The sequence below is a fragment of the Notamacropus eugenii genome, chromosome 5 (assembly GCF_028372415.1).
Source record: "Notamacropus eugenii isolate mMacEug1 chromosome 5, mMacEug1.pri_v2, whole genome shotgun sequence".
Lineage (NCBI taxonomy): Eukaryota > Metazoa > Chordata > Mammalia > Diprotodontia > Macropodidae > Notamacropus > Notamacropus eugenii.
The window spans coordinates 306,369,287-306,388,541 of NC_092876.1; the positions used below are offsets into that span (position 1 = coordinate 306,369,287).

Below are 19,255 nucleotides of genomic sequence, written 5' to 3' on the forward strand. Positions count from 1 at the left end.
TGTTATGCCTATCTATAAGAATGGTATATCACCAGACTAGGCTGAGCTTCATGAAGACAGGTGTCATGTCTTATCTAAACTTTTTATCTTCTTCAGAGCCTAAGCTAGATTGTTAATGGGTGTTTAATAAATACATTTAGTCAAATTTTTGAAATCTATAAACTCAAATAATCTAAGCTCTCTGGGACTCCAGAAGGTAGAGCAAGATCTTTACAAGGACAAGATTCCACCAGAGGAGGTGGAGAGTTGTGTCTGTCTGATTATCTCTCTCTCTCCTTTCTCTCTTCCTACTTCCTGCCCTCCTTTTTCCTTTTCTCTCTTATTCTCCCTGTCTTTCCTCTTTCTCCCTTCCTCCCCCTCAGCCTCTTTTCCTTCTACTTCTCCCTAACAATACTCAAGCAAAAAGACTCAAAAGAGTTGTACGTCTCTGAAGCAAATCCTAATCCTCTGTCTCTGAGACTTACTAACAGTTTGTCTATGGAGTAGTCATTCTTAGTATCAGGTACTTTTATAGTTAAATAGAGGTTATGATACTTTTCCTATATACCTCAGGAGTTGTAGTGGGGACAACATATAAAATGATAAGTATTGTCATTCACTTTTAAATAATAAATTTCATTATGTCAGAATTCATTGCATAAAAACAAAAATGTCTACCTATACTGAAATATACAGTTGAACACAAGAGGGAAATAGTTTTTCATGTGAGAAGGGGGCTATGAAAGTGCTTTGAAAGTAAGCTTAGGCAGGAGTGATGGCCCCTGGAGTTGCTATTATCACCTTCATTTGTAATGGTAATTATCTGCAAACCTGGTAAAATCTCAGCCAATTTGGAAGATTTTGCGAGTCCCATTAATAATACTATGGCAATGTTCTGTCGTTTTCCTTAATACAACACTAATACAGAAATATCACATACATTAAGCAAAGATAAGACCTAGAGAGACTAACCAACGTGTCTTGTTTAGAGTAAAATTACTCATAACGCCTGCTGGGTGATTTACTAGCCAATCCCACCCTCTGCAGAAACTAGAGAGAAAAATCAATTAATTTCCATAAATGTTAATGAACTTAACTTGTTATGAAAGCAAGATAACTCACAGAGAGAAAAAGAAACCATCCTAAAATACAGTGCCCTAAAGCATGAAGTCCCAGAGGGAAAAAGGCAGGTGTGTGTTTCACTTAATCTCAGATACCATCTATGCAAATATATGCTTATTAAATACTTCTTCCGTTGATTATGAAGACATACCAGTGTGTGGTAGACTTAACCTTTGCAAAAATGTAGCAGAAAGAGATTTGCAGGCCTTAGGGAATGGATTCTAGGTGCTTAATAAAATATGTATTCACCATAAAGTAAACCCAGCAGTCTATCAGTTTTACCTCTCTGGATATGAAACCCTTCTCCCATCTTCTGAGAGCATTGCAGTGATGTACCATGAGACAACTAACAGTGAGACAGAGAAGGTCAGAGAAAGAAGAGAATGAATGGGAAATTGAATACATTCATATTCTTTTAAGTACTTTCAGAATTTACATGTCTCCAGTTCAGTTCTCCAGTCACTTATAAGCTATTTTAAGGGCAAAAATCAAGTATATATTCATTTGTCACTCCTAAGAACTGAGTAAACAGGAAGAAATTATTACATATTGTTGAATGATCATTTTTTTAAAAAGCTGAGGTTATATTATTGTGTACCATGATCAATGGAATCTATCCTGATTAATCAGCCCTTCTGTTTAATAGGAATACCCCTTTTCCATTTGTGCATTCTTAATTTTCAGAGATTCAGCATACAATAGAGGCAGAGATCCATAGCTAATCTCTGACCTCCAGCTACAGAGGTACTCTTATGTAGGTGGTATGACCAATACATAGGAGACAGAAGATGGTGATCAACTGGGAAAAATATTTCCCTGCCATTGTACTATTTTGTTCTTGGTAGAACTCTGACAGTGAGCAATAGCTGCCTTTCTCCTCTGGGAAATCCAACAGATTTTGTTCTGGGACTAAAAAAAGACAGAAATATAGGAAGAACATGACACAAGGGGAAAAGGGAAGACTCTGTACTTAGTACCTCACATACTCCCCTGCTTATTCCAGCCAGTTGAACCTGCCTTCAAGAGAGCCTTAACTGATGGCAAGCCTGACTCTTATGGTAGAGACTGGTAAATGGAAATAAATCTGTTTTATTCACCTTTTAAATGGCAGTAATTGAGTACTGATCCTTTGCAAGATTCTGCTGGTAAGGATCCTAATAGCTCATCACAGTTGTCATTATTTGTCTTTCATTCTTGAAGAGGACTATGACATCAGGGAGGTGAAGCCATGACATACAAATGATATCATAGCAGCTTGGAGAAAGAACTAATCTACCTGGTTTTTAGCTTGCCTTCAGAAAGTGGGAGTGGGTCTAAAAATCACAGGAATTTAGAGAATTAGTGAACTGATGTCTTTGTTTTATTTCATTTCTAATATTACCATTAAACAACTCTCTATAATTATGAAATGGTTCCATTCTGGAACCAGGGGAGGAATATGTCTTAGTACATGGGATATGGTGAGTCATTTGTCTGATTGGGTAATCTAAACTCATGCTAGACTAAGATAAAAAAATAAAAAGGTACTAATGCAAAGCTCTCATTCTGTAGTGAACCAAATGCTCCTTAGAAATCAAATGTATGTCTTCAAAATCATCAATATGCCATTAATTATTGTTTTAATGTCTTGTATCATAGAATCTCTAAGTTGGAAAGGCCCCTAGGGACCCAATTCTGACATGAGCAATAATGCTGCCTAAAACAGGAGATACTTAACCTATAGTATGTGAATTTTAACTATAGATGAGACAGAAAAAAGAAAGATACATACAAATATATTTTAATGTAATCAGTTTCCTTTGTAACCCTATGTATTTTATGCATTTAAAAACATGCTGAGAAGGGATTCATAGGCTTCACCGGAAATATCACCTTCTCCCTTCCTCTCCCCAGTTTTTCCACTCCCCTCAGCTGTAATGGTAATTTAAATGGGAAGATCTTTCCCATTCATTAATAGACTCATGTGATCTGGCAATTCACATGAAAGCCTGAGTCACATGAGTCTGTGGTGGGAGAAGTTTGCTGAATGGGTGGAGAAGGAAGCGTAGAACAGGAAGAGGTGTAGCTAGAGAAGAGCCAAGAGGAAGTTAGTCAGAGAGCAATCAGAGTTGGGAAGGATGCAGGCAAGCAAGCAGCTGGGTAGCATGAGTGAGAGAGCTTGTTTACTATTTTGCTTGGGCGAGCCTGTATGTGGAAAGGTTTGATAATGTGTATAAACTTCTTGGTTACTATGATGGATTTCTTTGTTACTGTGATGAATTCAGCTTCCTGATGTTTGAATAAATGTTTTAGTTCTGTTTTCCATGTGGAGAGTCTGTTAAATATAATGATACAGAATTGCACCAGCATATTTATGGCTGTTCTAGGTGCTGTGAATATCATGTTGGTGCTACATCAGCCCAACCCACTTCCACCTTGCCCCTCCACTCCTATCAAAAAAATTTGTCATTTTGCTTAAAGACTTCTGGTGAATAAGAATCCATTACTTTCCCAGGCATCCCATTCTACTTTGGATGACTCTAATTGTTAGAATTTTCTTTTCCTTCTATCAAGCTTCGACCTTCCCTTCTGCAACTTTCCCTCGTTGATCTTTGTTCTAACATCTGGCACCAGGCAGAATAAATTACATCCTTTACTTATATGGTAAGTCTTCAAATACTTGAAGATGTATTGGAATCATATGAATTCAGATTCTCACTTTACTCAATACTAGTGTGACCTTAGACAACTCCCTCGACCTTTTTGAGTCTTAGAAATATAAAATGAAGGGATTAGACTGGATGATCTCTAACTCCAAACCCTTCCAGCTCTGAGTCCAGCTCTGAACCAGTAAAAACTACTGTCCTGAATCATGAAGTCCTTCTACAATATCCTTGGCAGGGGATTGTCCAATTATGGAAAAGTTTAACTGAGTGTAGATTTTAGATCTCTGAAGGCTAAACAGCAAGGTTTACTAAGCAGTAAGACTTGAGCTCCAGAAATAATGTCAATCCCAAACCTTACCATCTTATTTCACCCATCTCACAATCTGGACCCCTTTTGGAAGAGAAGGTAGCTCAGGGTTAACAGAGTTAAAAAGTTAGTCAATTACACAGCCATATAAATTTTCCTTAGTTTTTACTCAAAAGGTAGTCTAGCAGAACAAGTATGAGAGAGAAAAATAAATCTGGAAAACATCCAGTCAGCTCCAAATACCTTCAACAGTTCTAGCCTACTATTCCACCTAATGATTTGAGGAGTTTTTCTATTGGCCATATCCAAGGCTCTATCATCATTATCCCCACCGATATTGGTATAGTACTTTAAGGTTCGAAAAAATGCTTAACATGCACCTCATTTGAGCTTCACAAGTATCCTTTGAGTTACAATGCACATGCATTGTTAACCTCACTATACAAATAACATGAAGGCTCAAAGATGCCAGATTTGGCCCATGATCACATAGCTAGTAAGAGTTGGAAGTGAGATTTGATACAAGGGATTCCTGGCTGAATTCAGCACATTTTCCAACTATTTCATGCATATCTTCCTTCTCAAAAATACAAGAGAGGTCAGTCTCAAATGAAAGAATCCCTCTCAGACCTTTTTGCTATAGGCTTCTAATAAATAGAATCAAGAATACTAAAGAATAAAATAAAACAAAATGTTGTATGCTTCTTTTCCTAGGCAAAGGTGACACAATTGAGCCATCATCATGTAGGCTTACTATTTAGGTTATTTTTCAAGTTGTTTAATCAGCAGCATTAATTAAACACCAACTACATGCTAGGCATTGTGCAAGGCAGTCAAACGCAAAAGTGAATCAATGCCTACCCTCAAGCAACATGGGTTATATTGATGCATTCCCTCCTTTTTTCTCTAGCGGTCACAGGCACCCATTCATTTATGAGACAGCCTGCCAGGGTTAAAAAGGCAGTCTGTGACTATGAAGGAGAATTCTTCTTCTATGAATAGCTAAGTGTTCTACAGAAGAATCCAGCCTATGAGCCCAGCCTCATTCACATTGAGCTCTCGCCTCCTTAGCTAATGAACTGAGTTGACTGCACCAGCTTCAGCAAACAGGCACCTCTTTCAGAGGGCTGAGAAATGAATGAATGCCAAACACAGTGATGTGTTGTTGTTTCTAGAAAATAATAAAATCTCTTCCCGGGGCAAGCATACACTCCAATAATAAAGGATTGCAATTCACCATAAATATTTGAATAGCTAGATTGGCTTTCAGGTTTTCTGGCATGTCATGTGGTTCCTGTGATAAATGTAACTATAAGGCACGGTTACCTGTCAATACTGCTAATTAAACCTAGGTAGAAAGAATATTATTCCCCTGTATCAGGTAGAGTCTAGTAAAACAGCATGGAACAGTGGGAAGATCACTACTGAGAGAGAGAGAGAGAGAGAGAGAGAGAGAGAGAGAGAGAGAGAGAGACCCTGGGTTCAAATCCTGTCCCTGATACTTTCTGTGTAACCTTGAAGAAGTCACAAACTCCCCTGGCCTGAGTTTCTTCATTTGTAAACAGGAGGAGGAGGTTATTTGAACTCTGTGACTTCTGAGGTTCTTCCTAGCTCTACCTCTTGACTCGATGAAAGTATTGTGTTCTCTGACATATTGAGTCTGGCAGAAATCTAATTCCCATGTGTTTTAAAAGGAGATGGCAAACTTGTAGAAGAAGAAAATGCTCTGCTGCTAACTTACTGTGTGACATTGGAACTCAATATCTTAATATTAAAATGAGACAGCTGGCTAATTGATCTCTAGATGACTTTCTGCTTGAATCCATAGACTTACCATAGTGACTGTATCAAGAGGGGTCACAGTAGATCTGAAACGTTACCAATATAACAGAGCAATGCTAAAGCAGGGAATAGGTCATGTCAATGGAAGTGACCAAATTTTTGTGGAAGCAGATTTCATTAAAGAGTCATTTCACTTCCTGGTAGCATGATTTCTCTCTAGTTGAAAATTCTCACTTTAATATCTTATTTTTTACTAGTCTCTTGAATGCTCCTAAGAATCCCCAATTTCCAAACAGGCCTTGATTTTGGTGTACATTTAAGTGGATACCTATCTGTATCCTCTTCATCATTCTTTAGGTGGGAATTTTCCCTCAAACTTAATTAGAACTTCCCTATTTCTGTTCTGGTCACACATGTTCGAAACCTCATTCTCCCTAACTCCAATATCCAATCAGTTGCTACATCTTGTTGATTCTATCCCTCATATATCTCTCATCTGTCCCTTTCTCTCCCTCTCTCTACACTACAACCACCACAGTTCAGGCCCTCATTACCTCTCACCTGGACTACTTCAATAGCTGCTTAATTCACCTTGCTACTTCAAGTCTCTCCCCTTTCCAATCTATCCTCCACACAGCTGCCAAATTGATTTCCAGTCTGATGAAGTTACTCTTCTACTCAATAAATTTCAATAGCTCCTTATTGCCTTTAGAATCAAATACATACTCCTCTGGTTGGTATTTAAACACCTTTGCAACCTGGCTTCAATCTATTTTTCCAGTTTCATACATTATCCGTGTTCCTCTACAGTTCAAAGAACTATCCTTCTTCCAGTTCCTCAATGACACTGTTTTCTTTCACTGTGTATCTTGCTGACTGTCCCCCAGGTCTAAACTGTACAATCATTCCTCACCCTCTCCTCTTTCCCTAGTTTTTCTCAAAGCTCATCTTTTATATAACCTTCTATATGAAGCTTTTCCTAGCTCCCCAAACTACTACTGTCTTCTCCCTATGATTACATAACATTTATTTTGCGTATAATTATGTCCATAATGTGTATAATATGTCCATGTTGCCCAATAGAATGTAAACTCTTTGAAGGCAGGGATTGTTTCTTTTTTTATTATTATTATTTTGGTCTTTGTTACTCCATTACCTAGAATAATGTCTCAGACAGGGTAAGCACTTAACAAACGTTTGTTGATGAATTAATTGATCAGGGCCTCAACTCAGCCACTAAATGCTATGATTCTGTGAAATGCCCACTACTTCAGTTCAACTCAATAACTACTAAAGAGCCTACTCTATATAATGCACTATATTTCCATAATAGCTACCTGGCAGGCTACAGATAGATAGCAGATCTAGCTCCCCTCAGAGCATTTTCCAAGGACTTGGTAGATTTCACTCAAAAGCAAAATGCATAAAAACACTGGAAAACTCATTTTCATCAATTTTGTTCTGAGTTCCATTTCATTGTTAAGTCACGTTTCTTCTTTTCCTCAAATTACATCCACAGAAAAAATTATTTCAAGCTTTACATATGGATTCATTATACTTTTTGCCCAATAGGAACATCTTGCTAAAGTGATCATTTTAAAAGCATCAGGTGGCTTTTTAGTTTATATAAAAGCAATGGAAATGAGTTTCCATGTGCATGGTTCATATTTTTTGTGCAAATTTGAAAATTACAAACCATACCTAAGGGTATTAGATAGTATGCTCTCTTATCTGTGCTTGAAAAACCTATTTTGTTAAGGCCCAAAAATATCCCCTCTCAGTCACTTAATGCTGCTGGTCCCTAAACAATAGTGATTGATTTTGCTTGGTCTGGCAAACACAAATTATCCCATAATCATTTCAGCCTGCCAGCCATTCTTTCATTGACTTGTTTGTGTTTTAAAGAAGAACATGTAGTGATTGTCATGAAAAATGGAAAGGGTTAGAGGCAAATAAAAGAATTCTCTGTGCCAAGAGAAAAAAAATGCAGTTGCTTTAATTTTCTACACCACATGAGTTTCATTTGCTACAGAAGTAAAGTGAATTTAAAGATAAAGAGAGGGCACTTCAGTTTTTCAAGTAAACTGGTCTTACAGATACCCATTGTGTGTTTTTAGAATCATAGGCTTGTGCTGCACTGTGATGAGGCAGACCCTAAATGGAATGACATTTTCTACCTTTTTCCCTTTTATTGATAAAGATTTTTCTAGCTCAGGTAGCACACATCAGCTAGTCTACATCTGGATAATGGGGTAATGATACCTTCCATTTGTATGATGCTTTGTCTTTTTCAGTCTCTTCTCATGCATTATTTCATTTATTTTCATAAAGAAATTTTTCTGTTATTATAAAGGTAGCTATAATACATAAATATTCACAGTTCTTTTTCATCACAAAAGCAACAACAAAGAACTTCTATAATTAATCACTTCTCAATTTCTTAAGAGCACAATAAACTCAGATTTCTATTCTTTCTCTTTGGCATTTCTGCCCCTTCAGATTTGTTATATTTTACCTGCTAGGCAATACTATGTTGTCTTTAGCTGAGAGAGTGTATGCACAAGATCATGAGTCTTTGTTCTCCTTTTTCTTGCTTCCTTTTAAATAGGACTTAAACCCCATCCTAGGCAATCACAGTTTATTCACTTTCATTTCCACAGCCTTGACCAATTTATTCCCAAAGTCTTTCTCTAAAAGCTTTTGAATGGTTAATGTGTGGGGAGGGGGGAAAGGGAATAGGAGCAGGGTGTGACAAGACAAGCCACACTGCTACCCTGTGGTTGAAGCCCAACTGTTTTGGAAAACAATACGAAATTTAATTTTTTTAAAAACGACTAAAATTTCCTGAGCTTTTGACCCAGAAATCATATTTCTGAGTATACACAAAGTCTAGATGAGTATAGGGTGTGCCTAAAGTATTAGTGTAGTTTTAAGCAACTAAAGCTTATTAAATTGATCTATTAAAAATGCTTAAAAATACACTAAGACTTTGAAGACTCCTGCATTTAAAGGAGGTCAAGGATAGAAAGAAAGGTCCCTGTTTATTTTGTAGCCCTCTTTGGATAGTTCCTTTTTTTTTTCTTTTTAATCAAATTCCCTGGTTTTCCTTTTAAGCTTTTGTAGTCTTTGTACTCTTGACCATATCCTTTTCATCTGCTGACACTCCCCCTTTTCAACTAGCTTTTCTTTTCAAGAAAAAATTTTCTCATGAACAGTTTTTGGACATGGACTGATAGAATCTGAAGCTTTTCCCCAATTATTGTGATCTTCTTACCCTGTTGCTGCTAAAACATAGAAGCATTGAAGTTTGAAACAATTTTGCTTCAATCCAGTTGGTATAGTTATAGATATCTCCATATCTTGGATATGAACTTAAATTTTTGAGGTCAAAAGAAAGAGTGTGATTGAAGAAATTTTCTTAGAAGGTTTATTTAAGCTGGGGTTTGAAGACCGGCTACTATTTACATAAACAGAGGGCAGCGAGATGGTGTTCCAGACAGGATTATTTTGCCAGCCTTCACCAAACAGTAGAGATATCATCAATGTTGCACTGTACCATGAGCAATGTTTATGATTTCAGAATCCATCAACAACCTGCTGATTGAGACAAGGAGCAGGGAGGAAGGAGGAGAAACATTAAGGGGGAAAGAGACCTCTAAGGCACCATTAGAAGGAATTTGGAACTTGGCAATTCAGTCTAAAAGTCTATAGCAGAACCATTGTTTTGTTGCCACTTTCTATGAGAGAGGCTAATTCCTTCACCAGGCAGTATCCTACAAAAGGAGAACAATGAAATTGTTGCTGTTAGAGGAATTACAAGGAACTCTGAAATTCTTCTGTTCCCCTGAAGCTCATAAGGCCCATTTGATTCTCATCTTTCCCCTGTGAGCTAGTTAGGATAGGTGTTATTATCCCCATTTCACAGATGAGGAAGCAGAAGCTTCTTCTCATCCTTGGGTTTATAGTAAGCAACTGAGACTAATTCTCTTCCAAATCCCATGTATCTTTGAGGCCCCTAACAAATGCAAAACAAAGAAGAAGCTGGCACATCAAAGAGATGCCACAAAAGTAAAACCTAAACCCAATTGTCTGATCCTCCTTGAAGTGCCTAGAGATGACAAGCTTTGTGGACCCAGCAGGGGAGGAATCCGACCTTTAGACCTTTATCTAGATGAAAAGACTGGATTTCTTGCTGCCTTAGGTCATCTTCATTCATAGCCACAAACTTTTCCATTGTGCTTTATGGTTTGCAAAGTGATTGACCTGCATCATTCCATTTGATCTTCATAACCACCCTGCGAGATAACAGTCATAGATATTATTATCTACATTTCATAGATGATGAAACTGAGGTATAGGGATGTCAAGGGATTTGCCAACGTTCAACGCCAATCTATTGCATAGTGACTTAATGTACCTCAAACTCATATCTTCCTAACTCTGTCTTGTGTTATTCCTCCTATACTATACTGCTTGGTTTACTGGAGTGGGGGGGGGGGTGTTGTTGTTTTGTTTTGGGTTGACGGGGTTGGGTGTTTGTTTTTTGGTGAGCAAGCTGAGCAGTTATCAGCACAGAGTAACAAGGTATGAAAGTAAAAGGATGAGAAATGGAACCAAGCAATTAAAATGGACTTGGGGGTTTTCTGTCTTGGCCAAGACTGTGCTAGAGAAGGATGTTTAAGGAAGGGATAGACTGGAGGCAACCCTTATGGATTCTTTAAACTACCCAGTACATGTGACTTACAGGGAGAGCTGTGTCCCAGACTCAGTTTTGAGCTATATTATTTCATTTTCTTAGTGAAGTTCATTCCTCTATCTCTGGCAGAGGAATTCTCTATCCTGGACACTAGGATGTTTTATATATATATATATACACACACATACATACACATACATACATACATATATGTATATATACACATGTATACATTATACATACATATGTGTATACATATACATATATGTGGCTGTTGTCCTTCGTTCTCAAAGATGACCAAAATCACATCACCATGATAAAGTTTCCATGCGTCTGACTGGGGCTGATCAGACCCATACAAGCTCAGAATGCTCTACCACAGATTGGGCACAGATAGTCTGTGTGAATATTTGGGGTGGTTACTCCAAATGTGCACATCCTACATTTCCTTTGTGCTGTTTCCATTCGGCTTTAGTCATAGAGCACAGTATCCTTTCTGATGTGGGCATGACATCCTGAGTGGTCCTGTGCCAGTATTTCCCATGTCGCAAATCAAATCTAAAGCTCTTGAGAGTGTCCTTATATCACTTCTTCTGACCACCATGTGGTCTCCTGCTGCATGCAAGTTCTCCATAAAATAATCGTTTTGGTTTTCATCCAAACAACATGGCCAGCCCATTGGAGCTGCGCTCTTTGAAGCCTAGTTTGAATGCTTGGCAGTTTAGTTCGAGCAAGGACCTCAGTGTCTGGTACCTTATTCTGCCAGTTGATCTTCAGAATCTTACTAAGACAGTTCAAATGGAAGCAATTCAGTTTCCTGGCATGGCTCAGGCAGTCTGTCCATGTTTTCACAGGCATACAATACATATGTGTATGTACATATATGTGTGTGTATATATGCATATATATGTTTATATATGAGTATGTGTGAGTACACACACACACACACACACATACGTGTACACACAGCAAAACTTGGAACCTGCTTCCCTCCTCCTGTCCTTTATTATGGTTTTGTGCAGGTGACAGAAAGAGAGAGGGAATAACTGTGGGACCACAGATTTAGAACTCAACTTTTTGTGGTAGTAAAGAACTGGAAATAAATGTATAATTTGCTGGAGAAGCAGGAAAAAAAAGACATTGCTTTCTTGAACAATGGAAACTAGAATTGAATAGGTATTAAGGTGGCATGGAAAGAGTACAAGATTTGGAGTGAGGAGTCTGACTGACCTGAAAGGAAGACAGATCTTCTAAGAGTTAAATGAAGAATTTAAGGATTGGTTAGCAGGACATTCTCTTCCCTTCTCTTGTTCTCTCACCAATATTTCTGTGTTCTCAACAACTTCCACAGATTTACTTATCGTACCCAGGAAGAGGGCTCCCAAATCTATTTGTCCAGTCCTTTCCTCTCTCCTGAATTCTCATCCTGCATTACTAACTGCCTATTAGAAACTTCCCACTGGCTGTCCTGCAGGCACTTCAAACTCAACATGTCTAAAAGAGAACTCAATCTCTTTCCCTCAAATCTCTCCCCTCTTCCTAACTTCCCTGTTTCTGTCAAGGTTACCAGTATCCTTCCAATTTGCCAAGTTCAATACATAGTCATCCTCAACTCCTCACTCTCCCTTCCCCTTATGTGCATATATAATCAGTTACCTCAGTTTATCATTTCTGCCTCTACAGAATCCTTCACACCAATCCTCTTTTACCTCCTTACATGTCCATCATCTTAGGACAGGCTCAAATTGACTCTCTCTTCAACCACTGCAATAGCCTTCTACCCTCAACGAGGGTTGGTTTTTGTTTTGTTTTGGGTTTGGGGAGAGTTCTTTTGTTTGTTTGTTTTGGTGAGCAAGATGGGCTCACAAAATGGAGAATAATAATACATAGAGGCCTGGGACAGGGAGGGAAGAGGTTTGTGTTTTTGTTTTTTTCTGGGAGGTACAAGGGAAGTGGTAAAAGCAGAGGGTACACATAAGTTGGCAGACACCTAAGTTGCTGTTGTTCAGTCATTTCAGTCAGATCAAATTTCATAACCCCATTTGGGATTTTTAAGATATAGGAGTCATTTGCCTTTTCTTTCACCAGCTCATTCACAAATGAGGAAACTGAGGCTTAAGTGACTTGCCCAGGTTCACTATTCATAGTAAATATCCAAGGCCAAATTTGAACTCAGGTCTTCCTGACTATAGTCCTGGTGCTTTATCCACAGGGTCACACTAGAGCCAGCTAGGAAGTAGAGCAGACGAAATGAGCTAGTTTGTGCTCACTTGGTTACTACTCAGTTGGGTTGGGCCTTAGAGGGGGAGCTCTGAAGGCAAGGAGATTTAATCCTTCTCCAGGGTCTGAGGACTATATTCTAGAAGATCCATGGCATGGTAAAGTGTCCACATGGAAAGGACTTACTAGATACTTATTATTGATGAAACACACTAATAGAAAGATATTGGATAAGACTTGCTAAATGTTTGAATATGGGGACGGAGTAAACAAAAAAATCAAGGATTACTTCAAGGCCACTCTGCCAAAGTGCAATGGGACAAAAACACTGCACTATTTTTCTGTTAAAAAAATATAAAGGATTTCAGTGCACTGCCTTAATGGGACAGGACTTCTATTGATGTTGACGTTGCTAAGAATGAATGATAGGAATTTATTAAATGTCTTAAGTGAACAGAATTTAAAGCAGATATCTTTTATATTTTTAATCTTTGCATTGCTAACACTAATTCTGTGTACTTTTTGTTTGTTTGTCTGATGAAAGAATGACTCTAAGTTTACAAGCCTGGATTACTGGAAGGATAGTGTTGTTTTCAATACTATTTTGGGGAACACTATGTTTGAAAATAAAATTTAGAGAGGGGGCAGTACCAAGATGGCTGAGTAATGGTAGCATTAAGCCTAACTCTCCCACCATTCCCCTCCAAACAACTTCAAAATAGCTCCTCAAATCAAATTCTGGAGCACCAGAGCCGAGGTTGGAGTGAGATATTTTCTCTAGCCCAAGACAACTTAGGAAGTCAGCAGGAGAGGTCTGTCACAGTGAGGTAGGTACTGGTCTGGAGCAAATGGAGATGCAAAGCCAGCTATGGGTATTGGAGGTAACGGCAACAGCTAGCACAGCAGTAGCTTCTAAAGCTCTCAGTCCAGAGACAGTAAGGGAGTTGAACAACTGGTCAGATAGAGATTACAGAGAACACTTTGCTGGCCCTAGGTTCAAGTCCTGGAAGCAGATTTCAGTCATTGTTCCAGGGCAGAGAAGAGCACTTTCAGTCAATTACAAGGGAACAGAGACCCTATTCACAGTTCCAAGGCAGAGAGCAGCATTAGTGCTTATGGCTGCAGAACAGCAGAGAAACTGGTCACAGTTCCAAGGCCAAGAGGAACACTAACAATTATGCTGCCAGGGAGTAGAGGAGCAAGAGCTCTTCCTGGATAAAGAACAGATCATAAAACCTTGGAAACACAGAAAACTTTCAGACCCCCAGAACTAGCTCTGAAAATAGCAGCATGAAAAAGTCTGAAGCTTAAGATGGTGCTTCCCCACCCTAAGTTGAACAGTTGAGTGATACAACAAAATTATGAAAAGAGAATTAACAGCTTTTTAAAAGATTCACACACACACACAAAAGAAAACTGAAGAAAATAACACATTAAAAAGAATTGGATAAATGGGGGAGGGGGTACAAAAGCTCACTGACAGAGGTAATTCCTTAAAAATTAAAACCAGGCAAGTGCAAACTAATGAATCTATGAGACACCAAAATAAAAAAAAACCAACAAAACAAAGTCAAAAGAATTAAAAACAAAAGAAAATGTGAAATACATAATCGATATCATATTGCTAGCATTTTTAATGAGTAGGTTAAAAGTTGGAGGGAGGGAGAGAATTTAGAACTCAAATTTTTTTTTTAAAACAGTGTTAAATTTTTTTTTGAAAAAAGGAATCTTGGAGAAGGGGTAGACTGTTGGTGGCAGAAATGAAAATATAATTAATTTCATTTTAGACATCTTAGTATTGTGTTGCCTAGAGTACAGTATATCCACCTCAAGATCATCATTTCCCATATTCATTTATCAAGATACACCCTCCTTACACTCTCAGTATTTCTCTTTACCTTCATTCAGTCTATCCTCATTCCCACCTTTGTCAGGGAAATATGTTACACTCCTGCTTACCTCAAATAACCACTCAAGCTGAGTTTCTTATTCGATCTTCTATTGCAGAGCTTTTTCACTTGTCCATAGACAACACTTCTCACTCCCCAGGAATCCATGGATAAATTTCAGGGGATCGGTGAACTCAGGTAAGAAAAAATATACATGTTTAACTTCTAGCTAAAATTTTTCATTTCCTTCTATGATTAATTATGTGACAGAATCCATCAGCATCATCAGATTACCCAAAGGATCCATGATATTTAAAAAAAAAAAAAAAGATTAAGTACTTCTCCTCTACCACTTTCTCTACTCCAAAAGTTCTTTCTTTAATTATCACCCCCCTTTCTTTCATGTATCATTACCTTCTTTTTTCTTCCTTAATTTTTTTCCTTCTTTCATTACTAAACAGAGACTCAGATTTCCTGAGTTCTGTCACAAAGTGCTTGCATTAATTCCCCAGGGTTCTAGCCTTAAAATTTAGACTTATATCACTGGGTGACCTTGAGAAAGTCACTTCCTATTTTCAGGTTTCTGTTTCCTCTTCTGTGAAGCTAGTGTTGAACTAGCTGGTCTCTAAAATCTCTTTCCAATATAAGAGTCTATGGTTTTGGAGTTCCTACAGTGGTAAGTGCTGGAAAAGTCTCCACACTCTTGTGCCTGAGAATAATGACTAATGAAAGTCAACAGGGTACAAACTTTCCAGGGAGCTGTGCACAGCTTGAAAAGTGAGAATCATTGAAAAGTTCCCACAAAGAGGAGATAGGTGCCAAGTCAGCAATTTGGAAATACCCTTTTGGGTAAAATAGGAAGCAATTATACTCCATCAGACTCTTCTGAACAATTCACCTTGACAGTCATTGCCATTTCAGCTTCCATCTCCCCAGTAGAAACCTCCTACTTTAAGTCTAATTGCTCTTCCAGTCAGAAGCAAAAAGTTTCTCTGCCCTGGATTAGATTATATAATTGTAAATGCACATTCTGCTACACATCTGACATTTCTATTGTTTGGATTTTTCTAGTCCAAGGTGGATAGGTGCCATAAGGCCTGATTATTCAATACTGTCACAGAGCATCATTTCCTCTAATCAGCTCTTTGCCACCAAAAGTCCTACAGCATTCTAAGTGATTACATGGTTGTATGTGGGGTGGGGGGTGGAGCTGTGAAGCAGGGGGAGATTGTATTTAGATTTCCACATGTGTTTGTCCTCCACTGCACATCAAGTTCACTGGCATTCTTGATAACCATTTTCTGTACATTTAATGTCCCAACAATAAAGAAAATCCAGGAGACTTTGCATAATCTTATACTTGAAGGTACCTAACAAAGGTTTTCTAATCCAATTTGCACTTAAAAACAAAGGCTCCTCTCTACAACACACCTGAAAAGCTATCAGTTAACTGTTATCAGTTAAAGTCTGAAAGTTATCAGTTAAAAAGTCATCAGCTAAAAGCTAAGCCTTTTTTTTAAAGACCTCAAATGAAAGCGAACCCACCACCTCAGATGGCAATCCATTCCATTTTTACTGTCATTTACTGAGGCTTAATTGTAAGTTTATAGGGATCAGGTTTAACCTTGGGGCCTAACCTTGCCTCTTCTCTTTGTTTCATAACATCACCCATGGATTTTTCTGGAAATGTCAAAATTTATCTTTACTAGTCTCTACCAAAAAAGAAAAAAAGAGAGGTAAAGGCTCTTAACTTCCACATAAGCATTTAAGTTAACAAAACATTGATACAGGAGTAAAACACAAAGCACTTGAGTCTGAGCCTATAAACAGTAGAGCCCACACTCTTTCCCTTTCTGGTGAGTTCAGGGATCTGAGCATGGAATCTCAGTATGGCACTGCAAAAGTATAATTCTGCTATGAGTAGAGCTTCCCTGAAAGAAGAAAGATCTTCTGGCTACTAGAGAGGCAAACAATTTATCTTTCTGCTGAGCTTTGCCTCCTAAGATACATAGACAATTCTCCTGAATTGCCATGCAACCCTGAATGCCCCACATAACCAGCAAAAGGAAAAATTTGGGACTGCTAAAGAGTCAAGTAATTCATCTATCACCTAAATCCCATCTCCTAAGGGCCTAAATATTCCTCTCAATTTATAGTATTACTCTATTATTGGAGTTCCCTTAAGTAGAGAAAAAATTAAGTTACCAAACTCTCCCCCCACAGCAGGTGCTACCTTCCTTTGAAACCTATGCAGTCTGCATAAATCATAATACCAAATGAAGAGCAAAGATCTGGCTTTACTCCTCCATACCAAAGATCTGTCTTTTGTTGCATCTTTTTTCTGGTCCTGATTTGGTCCAGGGATACTTATGTAATCTGAGAACTCCTTCAACTCTTCTCATCTGGGTAGCATGGCTAACTGGAACACATCATTTCCTTAAGAGGCCACATGCGTTGTAGACATGTTTGGAGTGAACCCAAGCTTCTCTCTCCTGTCTCTCCTCCCAACTCTTCACAGTCTATGTCCCTGTCTCTTCTCACATTTCTAAAAGCCAAGCCCAAGGGCCTATGCCCTTGTGGGTGTTTAAACTGTCAATGGGAAATCAATTAGGCAAAAAAGAATAAGACAAGGATTTGCAATTTAGCAAAAAGGTAAATCTATGCTCTTCATCCTGGAAGGAATAGGGAAAGGGGAGGGGAGGAAAAGGGTATTTAATAATTGTTTTCATATATACGAAGGATTGATAAAACGAGGTGGATGATGAGAAATTCTGTTTCTCTGTTAGGAACTGAAAATTTCTATCTCCATTCCCTATTCCTACCTTCATATAAAGACTTGACTTACATGATGAATCTATTTTAAACAGAAGCAAATATTGCTGACAATGAACTCTCTGAAGGGGATTGTAGTTTCCTTACCTGTAGGGAAGTCTTTGAAAAAGATGGATGAATAGGAATCCACCTGAGATGGCTTTGGTGCATTACTGCTTGGGAACAGGAGGAAGACTGACCTCTTGAGTTCCACTCAGTTCTAACAGTAATTATTGATACAAGTTTCTGAGCACCCTTTGGACTCATTTTTTATCATGTTCATTTCAGAACTCAACTGGAGGGTATCAGGAGACAGAGGGCTAATCTAACTGGCCCTAATGGAGGGCTGAGTCTAGGATGAGCTAGTTGACTAAGTAATATTGGAAGCTAGAATTAGTTCTGTAGCTGTGGAGGTATCAAATATCCTAGCCATTACTGTAAGAGACTGAGGATGGAGCAAAGATGGCAGAGAAAAGGCAGCAACTTGCCTGAACTCTCACCCAAACCTCTCTGAACACCTTTAAATAATGCCGTAAAACAATTCTTAGAGCAACAAAACCCAGGACAGGTGAAATAATTTTCAAGCCAAAGACAACTTAAAAGGTCAGCAGAAAAGATCTGCTGCACCTAGGTGAGAATGGACCACAGTCCAGCATAGGCCATACCAACACAGAGTCCGCCACAGTAAACCAAGAAGAGGCCTTGGGAGCCACTGAATCAGCAGTGGCAAAAGCTGCTTCCAGAGGGCTCAACTCACAGCCAGTAAAGGAGTTGAACAAATGGTCAGAAGGATATTACAGGGGTCTCTTTGCTGGCCCTGGGGGCAGGACTCTGTTGCTTTGCCCATACCAGATCCAAGTTGCAGTCATGGGTGGCAGTTTCAGGGGAAGGAGGAGCACTAATACATCAAAGCTTGTGGGCCACAGTAGAGTAGGGACCATCATCATAGTTCCAGGGCAGGAAAGAGTGCTTGTGGTTGCTTACAAACCAGAGCACAGAACAAAGGAGTAAACACTTCTTCTTAGATCATATCACCTTGGAAGAACTGATAACTTTCAGGTCCCTAGAAGTATCTCTGAAAACAGCTGCACAAAAGCCTTGAAGTTTGGGACAATGCACCCTCCACCCTAGAATCAGAATCCTCCTTTAACAAAGAGTTACAAGTCAAAAAATAGACTGGGAAAATGAGCAAACAGCAGAAAAAAATAATCTGACCATAGAAAGTTACTATGGTGACAAGGAAGATCCAAATACAGTAAGAAGAAGATAAAAAAAGCCAAAGCTCCAACCTCCAAAGCTTCCAAAGAAAAACATGGTTAAGTCTCAGGCCAAGGAAGAGCTCAAAAATAATTTTGAAGGTCAATAAGAGAGGTAGAGGAAAAATGGGAAGAAAAATGAGAGTTATATAAGAAAATCATGAAAAAACATGAGCCAACAGCTTGGTAAAGGGAGACACAAAAAAAATACTGAAGAAAATAACATTTTAAAAAAGTAAACTAAGTCAAATGATAAAAGAGGTGCAAAAAGCCAGTGAGGAAAAGAATGCCTTAAAAAGCAAAAATAGCCAAATGGAAAAAGAGACAAAGAAATTCACTGGAAAAAAACTCCTTAAAATGTAGAATTGGCCAAATGGAAAAGGAGGGACAAAAACTCACTGAAGAAAATAATTCCTTAAAAAATAGAATGGAGGAAATGGAAATTAATGACTTTTAAGGAAACAATAAAACAAAAGAATGAAAACATAAAATATTTCACTGGAAAAGCAACTGACTTGGAAAATAGATCCAGGAGACAATTTAAAAAT

At 38.3% G+C, this 19,255-nt stretch overlaps 1 long non-coding RNA gene across 1 annotated transcript in view; it reads right to left on the bottom strand.

The window, feature by feature from the left end:
• Window positions 1-19,255, bottom strand: part of LOC140509214 (uncharacterized) — a 74,877-nt gene that overhangs the window by 10,815 nt on the left and 44,807 nt on the right. The window contains exon 2 of the long non-coding RNA XR_011968593.1: window positions 14,711-14,833. This is a non-coding gene — a long non-coding RNA (uncharacterized lncRNA). The remainder of the gene's footprint in view (window positions 1-14,710; window positions 14,834-19,255) is intronic.